Here is a 12,621-nt window from a genome sequence, read left to right on the forward strand (position 1 = left end):
TTCTGCTGCCATAGGGCATCTGTCGGAGATACGGTACATCCCCTCCTGGTCTACAACTATTTCTCTTTCCTGGATGCAGCTCCCTGCAATTCCATTATTTGTGTTTCTGATAACGCATTGTTTCCTTCCTTTAGTACCATTGTCCTTGCATAGTCTCAGGCATGTGAAGTTGTCTCTATTTCTAGTGGCTCTCTAAAATATGCAGCACATGTTGCTTTTGAATAGTTCTTCATCTCTCACTGTGGTTAGCTTATACCCTTATGTCACAGCAATCACTGCTCACCATGATCGTCCTGTGTCATCCATCCCATGTACTGATATCCACTCGTCCCTTACAATCACTGCCTCAATTTCTATTGGCACTATTGTCCCTTCTGCCTCATCCAATGGTACCTCCGGTCTGAGCAAATACTCATTCGCCACTCACCACATCTTCTCTTGAATCCCTGAGAGCCATACCATTGCAAACTCAGTCCCATACTGGAAAAGCTCCTCATCTACTGGCACCTCCCTCTGTACCTTCCGTCCACAATAGGATTGAATCATCTCTCTTATATTGCACATTTGTATTCCTGATGTAGGGCACACTATCCCCTTGTCTGTGAACAAGATTGTCATGTTTAGTCTGCTCATAATGTCTCATCCCAGTATATTCACAGGTGTCTGTTGAGAGTAAGGTAAAGGCAGAGATACATTGTGTTTCCCTATAGAAAGGGACATATTGTCTGTAAAAGGAACCACTTCTTGAGCCCCAGAGAATCCTTGAGTATTCATGGCATCATCTGACAATCTAAATGTTCCCTCTCAAATGCAGGACCTAGTCGCCCTTGGACCGTTTTTGCTTTTAATGTTTAAAAGTCCTGTTTTCCGTGTCACAGGATTCTTTGATTCCTCCTTCTTGGGTGAATTACAATGCTGCTGGTCCATTGATAATGACAGGTAGGCCCCTTTCCCCATGGTTCTTTTATTTTACATGAACAAAAAGAAAAAGCCAGGCCATTTTTGTTTCAGTGTTTAAATTCTTGCCACTCATGTGAAATAAAAGCAAAAGCCAGGCCGGTTTTATTGCAGTGTTGCCATTCTTGCCACTCATGTGAATATTAAAGCAAAAGCCAGGCCATTTTTGGTTGCAGTGTTTAAATGGCTGCTGTTCATGTAAAAGAGACTTCTGTTTGGGGCCTTCAAATGCACCCGACAGATGTCACCAATTAACTAGACAAGGCAGCGCTAAAGAGTCAAATACCGCGCACAAACTACCTTAACCCGTTTCCCCAAAATACACACAACCCCAAACACAAACCCCAAAGCTGTCTTCCTGCCTCCTACCAGAGTATATCACTTTTCTCTTGTGTTTGATCTGTACATGTTGCATCGCCTACCAAGCAATATGTCTCCTCGAGACTTAACCATATGATTCACCTTTTCGTAATCTAGGCCAGTTCCCTCGCTATACCTTAAGGGAATACTGTTATCTATGACCAGACTAAAATGCCCAACCCACAGGAAACCACTATTTACATAATTCTGTCATCCGTGCCTTCAAGCCAGTAGTCCAGGTTGTTCACCAGAACCATTTACCTCTAAACCTGAATGTGCCCTAACCACAGATAATGACATCTACCTCTGCTCCTGTCCCTACTAAGGCTGATGTTGCTAGACCATACCTTGACAATACTTGACAATGCTCAATAATACTGAACAATACTCCACAATACTCAATACCATCCTCCACACCCACAGTTGCAGTGTGACTGGCTCAATACTTAAACTCTGTGGTCCACTGATGCTGCTCGGCTGATGTGTGCCCCAAAGCTGTCACTTACCCTTGCTGGTCTGCTGGATGCCTCACAAACTTTCGGGCAGGATATTTCCCAGGCTGGCTCCTGACAGTCTTTCCATGTGGTACACGCTCCCTGTCTCCTCGAAAAACGCGAGGGGTCATGCAGCCTCTCAGGTTCTGCGGCGGAGGAGTCTGCTTTGTGCCGGGCTGATGCAGCCAACTTGTTGTGGGGAAATCTCTCCTGTGGTTTACCAGAGGTATTGGGGGTCTACTTGACTCTCAAGGGCCCTAAACCCTTCCCCAGAATAAACGGAGAACTCAGCCAACGGCAACTTAGTACTGCGGTTTATTACAAATAAAACCAACAGGGATCAATACAAGACAATGCAAATTCTCCCTTACATCTCTGCTCTCCATGGCGTGCGGTGCAATTTTGTACAAGTATGTCATCATCACCTGGGCCCTTCCCCAAAAACCTATCATCACAGAGGATTGGGTATCGAGAGTACTATTACATATAGGGGTATCCTATAGAGGTTATTCCACTGGTCCTTCCATGTCAGGTGGCTGGCCCATCCCGTCCCCAAGAAACTATCTAAACTATCTATTACATTGTTGCATATTAATGGGCTTACTATTGGCTCGTACCCTTTGCCATCCACCCAGGCTTTCTAAGCAGTGATTGGTTAAATCTGCTCTCCCCAGGCCTAGGACTCTATTAGGTTCTCAGCCCTCTGTGCACCTCTTCAAAGAGATGTGAACGATTATGTGTCTGCATTGTAAGTTGTGTGTATCACCTTTGCCTATGAGAATGCGCTCCTTACGCTGCAACACTTGTTGCAGTTTGAGTCTTACTTGCTGGGATCGGCTCTGCTTTCCCACCACGGGTGACTGTCCATTGTCTCGTTTCGCTTTACCACGTGCTTAGGGACCATAAAATTGAGCTCTTCAGCTTGCATTTATGAGGATGTATTCAGTTTCTCTGCAACTGGTCCCCTTGTCATCTGGAGATTTGAATGTGTCCACGTACCTCTGACGTTGGCGTGAGCCTGATTTGTGCTCTGTGTCGCCTGAATCAGCTCTCCTCGTCTCAGGCTCTGTGGCTTTTGGGCCTTCTGTAATTTTCCTTAGACATGTAATATAAATTCTACATATGCAAGTTTTTTTAAGTACTCTATACGTTAGTCACACTTGGTCCTAACAGGTTCTATATATGTTCGTGCAGTCCCATAGGGTTGCTCGCATTAAGCATCTGCAAGCTTGCTCAGGATCTCTTGTGCCTTGGGGTTCTGCGTTAATGCATTTGGCAAATGAAAAAATACTAAAAGTATTGACAGTATGTATATGTATCTGTCATCTAGCTGTATAACTGTGTAAGCATGTCCTTCGTGTATGCGAATGTGTATTTTTGTAATGCGGTGCAGGGCTGCGAATGTGCTTCATGTCTACGCTGCTACGTTGTAGTGTCACTAATGACATCAGCATCGTGGCTTCTTGGTGTTTAGTCGAGATTGTCTATATAGGTGTTTCCGTCGACGATCTCCGTTTCTTCTCCTATACCTGTGAAGATGTGTACGGGATTTGGTGGCTGCAAGCGTTTCTGGCTCTTCGTCTGGACATGCATCTAGGGGTGATGAGGGGCATTCTTGGGACCCTCTCTTTAGTACAGTGAGCTAAAACGTGGTTGTAGACCCTCACAAGTTGGCACCTTCCCATAGAACAGGTTATTTGGTCGTGTTTGTTCTCGGTAGAGGGGTTTCCAGACCTTTTTGTGCATCTTTAGGAACTGTGGGTTTCACCTTAAATTCCCCAAGGTAATCCAGACGTGGACCCCTTGCTCACTTTACTTTCACCTCACTGATGAGGCCTGACTAGGCCGAAACACATGTCTGGGGTTGCTGTTGGTACTCTTGTTCAGAGTAGAATTGCCTAGCATTTCGGTGCTGGACTGCCCTTGTGGGTGGGACAAAGACTGACATGCAAATGGATATTTCTCCTCTGTGAACGGTACAGTGAGCAAAAACGTGGTTGTAGACCCTCCCGAGTGGGCACCTTCCCATAGAACAGGTTCTTTCATTCTCGGTAGAGGGGCTCCCAGACCTTTTAGTGCACTATTAATTAATCACTTGTATCCCTGATTGTCTATAAAATGTAGCTTGGTTCATATCATTTCAGTAAATTAATAGTGTTTAAAAATGTAATCAATGCAATAGTTAATGAAACTTAATTTCCTTGTGAAAAAGGTCTGTATTTAACCATTCAGCTGCGTGTAAAAACCTATAGAATGTATTATTTCTTAATTAATTTAGGGGCGGAAACCCAATAACCAGGTGATATCAATGTTTGATATCAATGTTCTTTTTCCTTTTCTACTTTACAACATTGAGAATTATCATTTTCCATGGCTTGTAAACCTCTTAAGGTATGTATTTCGCTGGTAGGCATTCTATTTAATCGGAAACACATAACTTGCGCATTATGAACTTTTGCTAGATATTTTGGCAAGACATCAGTACTTTTAATGTCCATAGAAAGAAGGGTATATAACATGCATTTTTATACCATTTCTCGTGTTTCACACCAATTTAGTATACAAAAAATGTCTTTACCTCAGTCGGATTTATAACAAGCCTATTAATACCAGAGTCTACATTCTTCAAAATATTGCCACACTCTGTTTTTAAGGCAAGGAGAAGATCTGTTTAGTCCCTTATCATTTCAAGCTGGATATCTACATATAATGATTTATTCCAGGGAATTAGTATTTGTCTACGAAGTTGTATTTGTTTCCAATGATACCAGCCTTTTAGGGACATCAAAACTTGTTTGTGTGTGATCACAGCTGCTTGGACACAATTTGGTAACAGTAGGGCTCCTCTACAAAGAATGCCTTCCATTTCTTTTCCATCAATATTTTTTGTCTGGTGGTTTACTTCGAGACCGTACTGGCATACTTTTGCTTTTTTTAAATTGTATTTTAGGTAATATAGAAAATCTGCCATACTTTGAATTGATCTGCTTCATTTGACTAATGTAGGATTTTGCTTTTTCAACAATGTCACCCCCATATGCGCTCCTGTTACTTAGTTCTTTTATTAGGAAATTCACTTTCTTTTTTTTGTTAGTGACACTTCCTTTGTTGGATTTTTGTTCTCTTGGGAAACTTACTTCGATGTCTTTTTGTAAAGTTTGTTAGACTTTACTTTATTTGAGAACATCTTATTTCGCCCCTTGCAAGTAAAATAGTTTTGAAGCATTTATGTTTTGTTATTTTTCGTTTGTAGTGCCATTTCATTTTTTTGGCCAGGTTAATTATCATTTCCACCTATTTTTTTAGGTACTTATGTTACTTTTTTATTAAAAATATCAGGGCCTTCAGTGAGTGCAGTTCAGTTGATGCAGAAACAAGACGTCAGTATGGAAATCTGAAGCGGAGGAAGCCGAGTTATGAAACTAGTTAAATATGTTGGTCAGGCACAAAGAAAATGAGCCCCGTCTCTTGCAACCTTTGCTGGTGATGTTGGCAATGGTGACGAGGACCATGAAGACTGAGGTGGAGTCACTGCTTAATTTATGCACGCGTTCTCTGGGGCTGGGCTCCTGGACACATATCACAGCATTAGCACTTACAAATGATTGCCTAAGCTGCAGCAGGTTTCTTCCTGTAGGCAGCCCTCCACCAGGGACAAGTGACAGGGCAGCAGGGAGACCAGGATTGTGCTGCTGAGGTGTTTGGAAACATTTCCCAGAAGACCGTCCCTGCGAAGCAGCAATCTCATACTTCTACGTTTAGAGAAATGTTGAGGATCAGGAAGCAGAAGATAAACAGGGATAACAGGTGCAAACTATCAAAGACAGTACATGCGTTTTTGGAAGTTTCTGCTGTGTTGAATGTGTAACGTCACTTTTTTCAAGCCCAAGCTGCTTGCCTGACAGCAACATTTTCCTGCTGCCATGGAAGCCCCACCGGCCCCCTCCCACATCATCCCACTTGAACGTTGTTTCCTTTTTGTAGGTTTGTAAAGTACCTCATTCATTTCATGCGCCTGCTGCACACACCTCTCAATGTTGCTTAGCCATTCATCATTCCAAGATTGATAAATGTGTTCCATTTGAGTTGGGCAATGGTCGCCTCTGCTATTTAATTGCCAAAAGAGTGCTGTGTGCTAGATGCATTGTTTGTTTGCATTATCAGTCGCTCGGTTTACTACAGATTGTATTTTAACACCCCTTTGAATTGTCCTGCTTTTCCCCACTTGTGAGCATTTAGTTTGTAATAATCCCTGTAAATGTGTACAGTGTGCATTGAGGGGGAGCTGCTGTGCAGGCATTCATTAGCCAACTCTCGAAAGCACATGCGCCGTGATAGGGCTCCAGCCCCAGACTCACTGGTGCCCGTTTGCAGACCCCTCTTACAAAATCACCCTCTACTTTTTGTTTTGCTGGGTAAACCTGGTGTGCACCTGGCAGTAACAGTATAGAATATGGACACTATGGGCCTCATTACACGGTAGGCGGTAGTCATGGCGCTATTAGCGCCATGGCTACCCCCTTACCGCATTCCGGGTCTGTGTTCCCGGAATAGGGATTTACTGGGTCATTCCGACCTTGGAGAACCAGGTAAATCTCCATTCCGGAACCATTCCCTATTCCCATTTGAGCCCCCATAGGGCTCAATGGGAATCGGGAAGGAGCTAATAACGGTACCGCAATTTGCGGTACCGTTATTAGCTCTGAAGTCCCTTAGCGGGTCCCGTCCTTAACGCCTGGTCAGACCAGGCGTTAGGGGACGGACCCGCTAAGGGACCTCGTAGTAGGGCGGTAAGGGATTACAGGCACCGGTAAGATCACCGGTGCCGGTAATCCCTTATCGCCTACCGTGTAATGAGGCCCAATGTGTAGATGGGCGTAGGTTGAAATGAACTACACATTATGCAAAAAAGAGAGAACATGAGAAGGATAGAAAGGTCTTCGTTTGCCCCTGTTCTTTTTATGCTTGTTTAAAGAATGAACTCATGTAAATATCACACTTTGGGCCTCATTACACGGTAGGCGGAGGACCAAGGTGCAATTAGCACCTTGGTCCATGCCGGTAAAATACCGGCACCGCCTTGGTAGAAAGGGGAATTACCGCCCTATTCCAAGGTTGGCGGGGCGGTAATTCCCCCTTGCCCCATTGCCCTTCCCCATTCCCATTTTTACCCCATAGGGCTCTATGGGAATGGGGAAGGCGCTAATTACGGTGCTGCAAATTGCGGTACCGTAATTAGCACCGTGGTCCCTTTGCGGGTTGGTTTTTAACGCCTTCTAAACAGCAGGCGTTAAAGTACCTACCCGCAAAGGGACCTCGTAGTAAGGCGGTAAGGGTTAACGGTCACCGGTACCATTACCGGTGACCGTTAACCCTTACCGCCTTCCGTGTAATGAGGCCCTATGTTATGTCAAGCAAACTTGCCCATTTTATGGCTAAGCAGACTTACCACATATGCATTTCAGCCTGAGATCTGACACTACCTACAACCTACATCCTATATTACACTAGGCTCAGGTGGGTCCCACCTTTTCCTAGCTCACAAGTGCTGCCAGTCTTTTTCTAGAGAGTACCCACAGGTTTCAGATGTAGGTTTCTATGTCACTCGATCATATTGAGTGCCTCCAAAAGGAATGTCTTTGGAAAACAGAGACATTTCGCCAACTCTCCCATTGATAAAATACTTCTTTCGAGTTTCAAGCAGCTGCCAGTCTGGAATGAACAGATTTAAGGAACAGAAGTAGGCTCAGGAGGAGAAAGGGAATGAGTGACCTGAGAGAAGCTCAGGGGTAGATGTTCTGAGAGTGAAACAATGCAAAAGGAAAGACGATGACAGTGAACAGTGTAGACTGGTGTGGTTCAGAAAAAAAGAAAAGACCAACATAAAAAAAACAAACAACAACAATGAATCCAAAAAGACAGGTTAAAATGTGTTGATTCATGGAGCAGATCAAATATGAACCCTGCTGTTTCCCATCAATATTGACTAGGATCCTGGCGGATGTCCCCCACCTTTCCAATAGGGCCAGTTTTACCCCAGAGACATGGCTCGCCAGAAACAGATCCTTCCTCTCGAGTCTGAATGCCCACCACAATGAAGCCCCAGGCCGTGAAAGGCCCAACCATGCCTATTGTGGCAAGGGCCCCAGGGGGCAACAGTGGAAAAGCAGCCAGGATCCACGGAAGACGCTAACATACGTCAGTGAAGAGGGGCTAGCTCCCCGACACCCATGCACTAAGTAGTCATCATGGCCCCTCTGTTACAGATGTTTCAGGTTTTTGAGGCGCTGTGTTAGTTACAAAGGACAAGCTGATTTGTCACCAATCCACTGATTTCCGGAAACAGCTACGGAGCATTTCCCGGGAAGAGTGAAACACATTCCATCCCCAAACCTCGAAACATGTCAAAGAAGATAAGTAGGGTGTTGTTGCAGGGACCACAGAGACCTCTGGGAAATTATGCTGTCATCAAAGGGTATTCATGGTGTGGCAGAGTCCTGCTTGTGCAGTGTTTGTGTTGTGCGTACCAAATCACTGGTGACCAGATCACAGAACTGAAACATTCCTTGACCTGTGAGTTCTGTGGGGAGTTCGGCAGAGAGCAGTGCCATGGAGAACATTGCTGCTGTTTCCTCTCAAGAACTTCCCTCAACCAGCGGTTTCCCCTTGAACTTGGCTTTTCTCCGTGCAGGACCAGCCAACCCTTCCTACTGTGCCCATATTATCTTCGACACAACACTCTCTAGACCCAGCTATTCCCCCTCAAGAGTTACTCTGCTGCATGTGGAAGCCCCCACCATTCTCGCTGGGATAGGGGTGGGGGGTAGAGGGGCAAGCTATAGTAAAGGGCAGGGGAGTTGCTAGGTCTGGAAAAGACCCGGGGCTAAGCTGATGTCGGAACTGTTGGGACTGGGGGCTAGCTAGTCTTTTGGCTGTAGCTCCTGAGATTCTATCCGGGGCTACAACCAAAAGATCAGGGGCTATAGCCCCCTTAGCCCCCCCTAGCAACGCCCCTGGTAAAGGGCACTAAGACCCAAAGTAAATATGACCAGAGGGCACAGAAGAGGGGCTTTGAGATGCACGTCCTTCGCCCCAAGTCCATTCTTTGAATAATCCATCTTTCTGCGGTGAACCATGTTGAATTGTACTGCTGCTGTTGGAGAGATATTTAATTCGGGTTAGTGCCACCCCTTCTTGTTCATTGGCACTGCATGGGGCCGCCAAGACCTACTTCAGAGCGGATGACATGACACACAGCAGCCTAACCATTCACTCTCTCTATAGAGAGAGAGTGCATGATAGGTTATTTATAACGCGCTTACTACCGAGAGGTTTCTAAGCACGGACCCGGGGATCGAACCTGTGCTGCTCAGTGTCCTCTTGCTTCCAAGGTGAGCACGTTGTCCCTGAGACAATGCGGCACAACATCCATTTGTCTACATAAAGACCCTAGAAATAGTGGCACGCATTCTCTCCATACACAGCCCTGGCTAATAACAAAGATTTCTGGCATAGTGTCACCAACTCTCAATAGACTCATTACATTTGGATGAATACGTTTATATTTAAACACTGGTGTCTGCTTTGGTTCAGAATCTGACTTCCGTTGGTCATCTTCAAGATCCAAACACGTTACACAAATTACAGCATTTTCAAAAAGTTCTTTCTTATTTCTCTGGTTATTTCAAAATTAACTTTAGCTCCATAATTCATCTTCCCTGTACTTTGGAACACTTTGGGGGCGCCTGGCTTTCGTCGCCTTTTGCCGTCATCTGGTTTGCTTTATCTTTATCCCAGAGGTGCCAGCAAATGAGCGTATTTATTTGAGTACATTATATATCCCGCCACATTCAACCAACGGACGCACCTGAGCACAGAGAGAGCAGGGAGGCGTGGAGTGGGATAGACAGCAGGGGTGGGGGGAAGCTGAAGAAGGGCGGGGTGGGGGGAGCAGAGGAAGGAGGAGGGAAGCCTCACCAAGCGAGACTTTTTGGCAATCGCCGACATTGCAAATAACTCCTGTGGAGCGGAATTCCCATAACTGTAATGGAAAACCTTTCCCCAAGAAAGTAAAATTATACACATTAAATGATCTTAACACAGGAAACTGTCAGTGGGTACAGTCTGAGGCAACATAGGTAGCTGCTGGATCGGCCCAGGCAGTGCAGAAAGGCCTGGACGAGTCCATTCTCTGCGCGGAGGGGGGTGGCTGGGGAATAGGACCAGAGCCAGAGCCTAGGGCGTTGGAGGATATCCCTAAGCATCTGTGTCAAGGCTCTGTGGAAAAATGAACGTTTTTAGGACTGTATGGAATCTCAGATGGCAGTGTTCCAGTCTCGTGGATAGTAATAACTTGTTCCACAATTCCGGCCCAGTCTTTGTGTTTCTCTCTTCCTGCACACTCTAGAAAGAGTTCTAGATTTGAAGGGTTTGCTCTGTTTAAATGCTGAATTCATACTTCTCGGACCTTGCCGGGTATCCACGCTTTTTACATTTAGTTATTCTTTCCCATGAGTGCCAATGTGGGTAGGTTTGCTGCTTATTTTCCACATATCTTTGTGTATTACTAGCCCTTAGAATTCAAGTGGTTTTGACCTCTTCAAACCACTCAGAGCCCAGGGTTTCAGCACCTCTCACTTTCAGGGTTTCAGGACCTCTCAGGTTCAGTGCTTCATCAGCCGTCAGGTTCAAGGGTTCCAGCACCTGTCAGGTTTAATGGGGTTGCACCTCCCCAGCTCAAGGTCTCCGGACCTCTCAGGCTCAGGATGTCTGCACCTCTCAGGTTCAAGGTCTCTGGACCTCTCAGGTTCAAGGTCACATCACTTATCAGGGTCAATGCTTCATCACACGTCAGGTTCAAGGGTTTCAGCACATGTCAGGTTTAATGGGGTTTGCAGCTCTCCAGCTCAAGGTCTCAGGACCTCTCAGGTTCAGGATGTCTGCACCTCTCAGCTTCAAGGTCTCAGGGCCTCTCAGCTTCAAGGTCTCAGGACCTCTCAGGTTCAAGGTCTCAGGACCTCTCAGCGTCAAGGTTTAGACACCTCACAGCTTCAAGGATTCAGCACCTTTTAGGTTCATTACTTCAGCACCGCTCAGGTGCAAGGGCCCTCCGGCTCCAGCATTTTGCAGGCTCTGCTCTGACCGTCCTGTTCCAATATCCAGGTGTTAGCTGTGGCTAAGGATTAGGTCTCATCCTACATGGGGACCTATGCCCCCCCTCTTAAGGTTGCCCCCTCTTTCAGATTCGCTCTTGTTAGAAGTTTCTTTATGAATGTGCACCTCGTCAAAGGGGAATTCGTGTTTCTGCTGGAATGTATAAAATGGCAAGCTGCCATTGTCAAGGCTCTCCTTGCACTCACCCAGATGCATAGGAGCTTCATGCGTCCTCTCTTGCTTTCTTCCTGCGAGACACTATGATAATCACCGGGCTCCGACACTCCTAAAAACTCTCTCACTTGTTCCCTGGCATCTCAATTCTGCAGCAGGTGCTCCTCTTCCTCTTAAGGTATCGTTTCAGGTTGCAGTAGGCTGTCTAGGGGCGGCAGTGGTATGTTGGCCCGCCTACAGGGCACAACGCTGTTCATCATAAATGTCTTCTTGGATAATCAATTCTCACCTCCGGACCTGTGAGACCTAAGCTTGGCCTCACATCAGCACATCATTCGGAGAGTGATCATATGATGCATAACCTCTCACTGGCTTTACATCACATCTTTTCTTTTGTGCGATCATTGTAGCCGATGCCAACTGTAAGTAAAGAAGTCAAACTGTCTGGCATCCATTCGGGGGGTAGCATCATGTCCCATCTTATATATCTGCCCATCTGGCACAGTGAAGAAATGAATACCTTAACTCCACCTCCACCCCATCCGTTTCTCGTGTCTGAGTATAATTCAACATGCTTGAGGGGGATTCCAACAGCACAGACAAATACGTGGTGTTTAGACAAGAGAGTGACCGATGCCTCTCCTGAGTGGGAGAAATCCATAGTATTTGCCCCATGTTCGTTCTCAGTAGAGGGACTCCCGCATCTTTGCTTAGTTTGTAAAATGTGGGTTTTCACTCTAAGTAGCCCAGGGTAATCCAGAGGTTGACCACTTGCTCACTGTGCCTTAGAGAAGCTCAGCTTCACGTCACTGAGGAGGCCGTACAAGGCCGAAACACGTGCCTGGGATTGCTGATGGTACTCTTGCTCAGAGGAGAATTGCCTAGCATTTCGGTGCTGGACTGCCCTTGTGGGTGGGACTAGGCTGATATGCAAATGGATATTTCACCTCTGTGAAGGGTAAAGTGAGCTAAACGTGGTTGTAGACCCTCCTGAGTGGAAGAAATGTCATGAAACATGATATCTGATGCTGTTGGTTCTCAGTAGAGGGGTTCCCACATCCTTGCCTAATCAGGAAGGGAAGCCGAGTGCTGCACCACCCACTCTTTGTGTTCCACTGCCCTCTCAACCGCCTGCAGCGTGGGCTCAGGGATCTGCCAGACAGCCTTGTTCATCCACCAGTTCTGAACCTGGGGATGTTGAGTCCAGTGTCAGGGTCACAGTGAGCATGCACAGTGAACACTTTGCCTATTGGCCTAGGCGATTCTAGCCAGTGTGTAAACATAAGATTAACTGCAGGAGTGTTGTTAACGACTGTCACTGTGCTTGTGAATCTACCCTGTGTCAACAGTGCATCGTGCCACACTGTGACGTGGTAATGATGCTTCACAATCACCACATCTAGGTACTCAGCAGAGAATTGGGAGTGGCGGCATCAAACATCTCCCACCCACGTGAGACTTTCACATTTTTGGTTCGAAGTTC

General features: G+C 46.0%; 1 protein-coding gene across 3 annotated transcripts in view; it reads left to right on the forward strand.

The window, feature by feature from the left end:
• The window catches only part of SCML4 (Scm polycomb group protein like 4), a 752,090-nt gene that overhangs the window by 181,123 nt on the left and 558,346 nt on the right, over positions 1-12,621 (forward strand). The window lies entirely within an intron of this gene.

This window comes from Ambystoma mexicanum, chromosome 4p (genome assembly GCF_040938575.1).
Source record: "Ambystoma mexicanum isolate Mex_15411 chromosome 4p, UKY_AmexF1_1, whole genome shotgun sequence".
Lineage (NCBI taxonomy): Eukaryota > Metazoa > Chordata > Amphibia > Caudata > Ambystomatidae > Ambystoma > Ambystoma mexicanum.